Source organism: Arachis stenosperma, chromosome 3 (assembly GCF_014773155.1).
Source record: "Arachis stenosperma cultivar V10309 chromosome 3, arast.V10309.gnm1.PFL2, whole genome shotgun sequence".
Taxonomy (NCBI): Eukaryota; Viridiplantae; Streptophyta; class Magnoliopsida; order Fabales; family Fabaceae; genus Arachis; species Arachis stenosperma.
Window position 1 is genome coordinate 66,002,349 of NC_080379.1, and position 5,956 is coordinate 66,008,304.

Below are 5,956 nucleotides of genomic sequence, written 5' to 3' on the forward strand. Positions count from 1 at the left end.
CCATCCAACTAGAGAGTAGTTTTTCTTGATGATCCATCCTTTGAGCTTGGACATGTAGTTACTGTTCTTGTCCCTCCATATAGCTACTTGCCATATACTCAATGGCTTCCTTGCTGTGAAACAAATTTATATTGGTTGGATCATATTGTCCTTTTTGCTGGTGCCCTGTTTGTTGGGGTTCTTCTTGGTGAGGTTCTTCTTGGTGGGACTCTTCTTGTGCAGTTCTTTTCTTTATCTGAGGCCTCCTTTGCTGTTGGGTGGGTGTCACATAATTTATGTGTCGAAGCGTGACTAACCTCCTAGGATTTACCCATTGTGGATTGTTGTCTTCGAATACCACTTTGGCTTTCATGCATAGCCTCAGCATGGTGCTGGGGTACCAAAGTCTAGCACCAAGATCATTCTTCTCGGCTAAATCCTAAATCCCTTCAGCTATAATTTCATGCACATTGATGCTTCCACCCTTTACTAAGCAATGTACCATGGTAGCTTAAGCAATATTGACCTCAGAATTGTTTGCGGCTGGAAGGATAGACCTCTTTACTAGCTCAAACTATCCCTTGGTTTCTGGGATGAGGTCTCCTCTCCTAATGAACCTCGGCCTCTTGTCTGAGTATCTTTCCCAATCAGACCCAATAACACACATATCATTCACAATTTCTTTAAGTTTATCTTCCTCGGTAGCATTACTTATTCTTACTTGATAGCTAAGCTCATCAAAATGTGGTGATTTCAGCTGAAGAGTCCTTGTTATAGCGTTGGGGTTGAAGTCCACCTCAATTCCTCTTACATAACTTTTGAAGGTGGGGGCCCTAGTACTGTCTTCTCTGACCGCATTTGCATAGAACTCTTTGATGAGATTTGCATTTATCTTTGTCTCTGGGTTGGTGAGCTTTTGCCAACCCCTCTGCACAATCTTTTCCCTGATCTTAGGACACTTATCCTCATTGAATTGGAATGTCAACCCTGGCAATATTTTCTTGTTCTTGATCCGTTCATATTGAAGCTCATGGAAGGCGGTCTTGAATCTCCCGGCGTCGAAAGGAAGCTGCTCCATGGGCTCCTTTCCTTTTTGCCTCTTGGAGCTTGAGGATGCCATGTAGGATGATTGATATGTTTTTTTCTCACAAGACGTGGCTATGAGGATGTGTATGGAACTTTTGGAGGAGGATGAAGTGTGTGTGTCCAAGAGAAGGAAGGGAGAGGAATGAGAGTAAGAAGTGTGTACGGAGAGATTGTAGAGTGGGGATCATTTATATAGAAGAGTGATGGGTGTTTGAAAGGTGTGGATTGATGGTGTTGTTTTGTGATGGACGATTGGGGCTTGACCTTGGATGAGCACAAGGATCACCTCTTTTATGAGATTCTTAGTTCAGTCTCCAAGGCTATCCACTTTCCAATGTTGCATGGCTACGCTTTCCAAGATACTCCCCTTGGAGACAAGTGTATAAGTTCCTTGGCATAGTGGCCGAATCTCCCTTCCTTGATTGTCCTATCAAGCACCATCAATACCCTTTTTTTATTTTCTATACAAGATAAAAGGAATGCAAACGATTAATTGAAATTATTGGTGGGAAAGATTAAGGTGTGAACTAACTGCTAAAACTTGTTTGTGATCATATGGTGCAACAAGATTCAGAAATAATCTCACATCATGAAGTGTGTTCAAGCCCTCTTGGTGTGCCTTGAACACCAAACTTATCATGTACTATATACTGCATGTAGAGGGTTTTATATTGTTTGTTGAAGTTGATTTAGAATCCATGAAATTTGCTTTATTACTACTATTAGAGATTAAAGAGATAGGGTATAGAACATGGGTTGCCTCCCTGAAGTTCTTCTTTAGCGTCATTAGCTTGACGTTTGATCCTTGTCAAGGTGGTTGGTAGTGCTTAAAATCTTCCCCCCTTGCAGTGAACATTGACATGCGAAATTGTGATCACTACTTTTCACAACTCAAATAATCCCTAGTAATGTCCCCAAAGACTTGGCGCTCAATACCATGGCATAAACACAACTTCGCACAACTAACCAGCAAGTGCACTGGGTCGTCCAAGTAATAAACCTTACGCGAGTAAGGGTCGATCCCACGGAGATTGTTGGTATGAAGCAAGCTATGGTCACCTTGTAAATCTCAGTCAGGCAGACTCAAATGGTTATGGATGATATATGAATAAAAGATAAAGATAGAGATACTTATGCAATTCATTGGTAAGAACTTCAGATAAGCGAATGGAGATGCTTTGTCCCTTCCGTCTCTCTGCTTTCCTACTGTCTTCGTCCAATCCTTCTTACTCCTTTCCATGGCAAGCTGTATGCAAGGGTTTCACCGTTGTCAGTGGCTACCTCCCATCCTCTCAGTGGAAATGTTCAACGCACCCTGTCACGGCACGGCTATCCAGCTGTCGGTTCTCGATCATGTCGGAATAGAATCCAGTAATTCTTTTGCGTCTGTCACTAACGCCCCACAATCGCGAGTTTGAAGCTCGTCACAGTCATTCAATCATTGAATCCTACTCAGAATACCACAGACAAGGTTTAGACCTTCCGGATTCTCTTGAATGCCGCCATCAATTCTAGCTTATACCACGAAGATTCCGGTTAAAGAACCCAAGAGATAAACATTAGAGCCTTGTTTGCTTGTAGAACAGAAGTGGTTGTCAGTCACTCGTTCATAGGTGAGAATGATGATGAGCGTCACATAATCATCACATTCATCAAGTTCTTGAGTGCGAATGAATATCTTGGAATAAGAACAAGCTGAATTGAATAGAAGAACAATAGTAATTGCATTAATACTCGAGGTACAGCAGAGCTCCACACCTTAATCTATGGTGTGTAGAAACTCCACCGTTGAAAATACATAAGAACAAAAGTGATCATTGGCTTCGGCCCCAGAGAGGGAACCAGAAAAACCCAGATGAAAATACAATAGTAAAAGGTCCTATTTATAGAGAACTAGTAGCTTAAGAATTACAAAGATGAGTAAATGACATAAAAATCCAATTCCGGGCCCACTTGGTGTGTGTTTGGGCTGAGCATTGAAGTATTTTCGTGTAGAGACTCTTCTTGGAGTTAAACGCCAGCTTTTGTGCCAGTTTGGGCATTTAACTCCCACTTTGGTGCCAGTTCCGGCGTTTAACGCTGGAAATCCTGAAGGTGACTTTGAACGCCGGTTTGGGCCATCAAATCTTGGGCAAATATAGACTATCATATATTTCTGGAAAGCCCAGGATGTCTACTTTCCAATGCCGTTGAGAGCGCGCCAATTGGGCTTCTGTAGCTTCAGAAAATCTACTTCGAGTGCAGGGAGGTCAGAATCCAACAGCATCTGCAGTCCTTTTTAGTCTCTGAATCAGATTTTTGCTCAGGTCCCTCAATTTCAGCCAAAAAATACCTGAAATCACAGAAAAACACACAAACTCATAGTAAAGTCCAGAAAAGTGAATTTTAATTAAAAACTAATAAAAATATACTAAAAACTAACTAAATCATACTAAAAACATACTAAAAACAATGCCAAAAAGCGTACAAATTATCCGCTCATCAAACATGTTTCCATTGGCTTTGTTGAGAAGTTCCACATGTTCCAGAGATAAGATTTTGTTGATGGTGTATACTGGAGGCAGCTGAGATGGAATGGTAGGGAGATGAGGTGGTATAGATGGAAAGTATGTAGAGACCACTTCATCTCCTGGAGAGAAATCTTCTGTAGGGATTTTCTTATTTTTCGATCCCCTTGGGACCTTTTTTCTTTTGTCCCTTGATGTCAATTTGTTCCTTGTGATTTCCTTTTTAAGAATAGTTTTGTTGCCTATCTCATATGACTCTGGTGGGTCTGGTTCCTTTTGGATTGCACTTGGTTGATGTTCTTTTTTATCACATTGGTTGTTAGCCACAGGAGTTCTTAGTGGTAGTGCTTGAGCTCCCTTGTTTGACTCTTCCTTCAGCTCTTTGTTATCATGATCTGCTTCTTGTGAGAGTTTGAAAACATTGAAGGTGAGCTGCTCATCATGTATTCTCAATACTAGCTATCCTCGCTCCACATCTATAAGTGCTCTGGCTGCGGCTAAGAATGGCCTTCCCATAATGATGGGGTGAATAGGATTCTCATCCATTTCCAGGATAATAAAGTCTGTGGGGAGAAAGTAGTTTCCAACCTTCACTTACACATTCTCAACCACTCCTATTACCTGTTTTTAAGTTTTGTCAGCTAATTTGATGATTACATCTGTGGGTGTTAGCTCATTGATTTGAAGCTTTTTCATGAGAGATAGAGGCATTAGGTTGATACTTGCTCCCAGGTCACAGAGTCCCTTATCAATCATTGTTTCTCCTATAGCACAGGGAATGTGAAAACTCCCTGGATCCTTCTTCTTTGTGGGTGGCTCTATTTGAATGAGAGCACTGCAATCCCTGTTCATCTTTATTGTTTGTCCACCCTTCAATGAAGTCTTTCTGGCTAGTAGCTCCTTTATATACTTGATGTAGGAGGGCATTTGCTGGAGGGCCTTAATGAATGGTATATTTACATTAAGAGATGCAAACATGTCAAGGAACCTTGAATACATTCTCCTTGCTACACCACCCTTAAGCCTTTGGGGAAAGGGTGCATATGGGTTCAGTATCTCCCTTTTCTTCAGCTCTTCCTTGAGTGTGAGTTGGGGTGCATGGTTTCTCTCTTCATGGTTTCCCTTTGGACTATCTTGGAGGTGTTCTACTTCCTCCATACACATCTCATCACTTGTGGTGATCATCTTACATTCTTCCCACCTTACTTTCTTTCTTTCTCCTCTTGGGTTCTTCTCTGTGTCACTTGGAAAACCATCAGTTGGTTTGGGAATTTGTTGAGCTAGATACCCTACTTGAGACTCTAGTCTCTTGATGTTTTCCCCTTGGTTTTTGATATTGGCTCGCACTTCCTCCTTAAACACCTTATTGTCTTGGACTTCTCTACATATGTCTTCAAGTAGAGTCTCAATCTTGGAAAGTCTATCCTCGGTTAGTGATGGTGGGTTGGGATTAGGTGGTTGAGAAGGGTGGTTAGATGGATGTTGATAAGATCTCTGTGAGGTATATTGGTGAGTTGCATTATTGTTGGGGTTGTGGTTGTGGCGTCTCTGGTCTTGGCCTTGATCTTGTTGATTTCCCCACCCAAAGTTGGGGTGATTTCTTCATCCAGAGTTGTAAGTTTTGGAGTATGGATCATGGATTTGTCTAGGTGAGTTTCCAACATAGTTGGCTTGTTCCCAGTCACCTTCTTCTCCTATATCCACTCCTTCTTGAGCTGGTGATGAAGCGATGACTGCTACAACTTGGTTTTCCTCCATCTTCTTGGTAAGATCTACTAGCTGCTTGGTGATCATCTTATTTTGAGCTAACAATGCATCCATGTGGTTCAGCTCCATTACTCCTCGAGTGTTGCTTCTTTCAGAGGCATAGAAGTAGTCATTCTCAGCTACTATTTTAATGACATCTATGGCTTCTTCAATGGTTTTATTCTTGTTTAGAAAGCCCCCTGATGAATGGTCTACAGCCTTCTTTGACTCATAAGAGAGACCTTCATAGAAAATGTGAAGTTGAACCCATTCATTGAACATGTCCGGTGGGCATCTTCTTGTTAAGTCCTTGAACCTCTCCCATGCCTCATAGAGAGTTTCACCATCTTGTTGCCTGAAAGTTTGCACCTCAGCTCTCAGCCTGTTAATTCTTTGAGGAGGGTAGAACCTTGCCCAAAATTTGTTCACCACATCTTCCCAATTTGTTAAGCTCTCCTTTGGGATGGATTCAAGCCACTTGGATGCTTTGTCCCTGAGTGAAAAAGGGAAGAAAAGCAGCCTATAGACATCTGGGTGGACTCCATTAGACTTCACAGTGTCACAAATTCTCAGAAAAGTGGTTAGATGTTGATTGGGGTCTTCTTGAGCACTTTCTCCAAATGAGCAGTTGTTTTGAA

The 5,956-nt window shown here is 41.7% G+C and overlaps 1 non-coding gene across 1 annotated transcript; it reads left to right on the forward strand.

Moving 5' to 3' along the window:
* Window positions 1-5,600: 5,600 nt before the first annotated feature.
* On the forward strand, window positions 5,601-5,702 carry LOC130970870 (small nucleolar RNA R71). The gene has a single exon (XR_009082118.1). It is a non-coding gene; the product is annotated as a small nucleolar RNA R71 (small nucleolar RNA).
* Window positions 5,703-5,956: the final 254 nt, after the last annotated feature.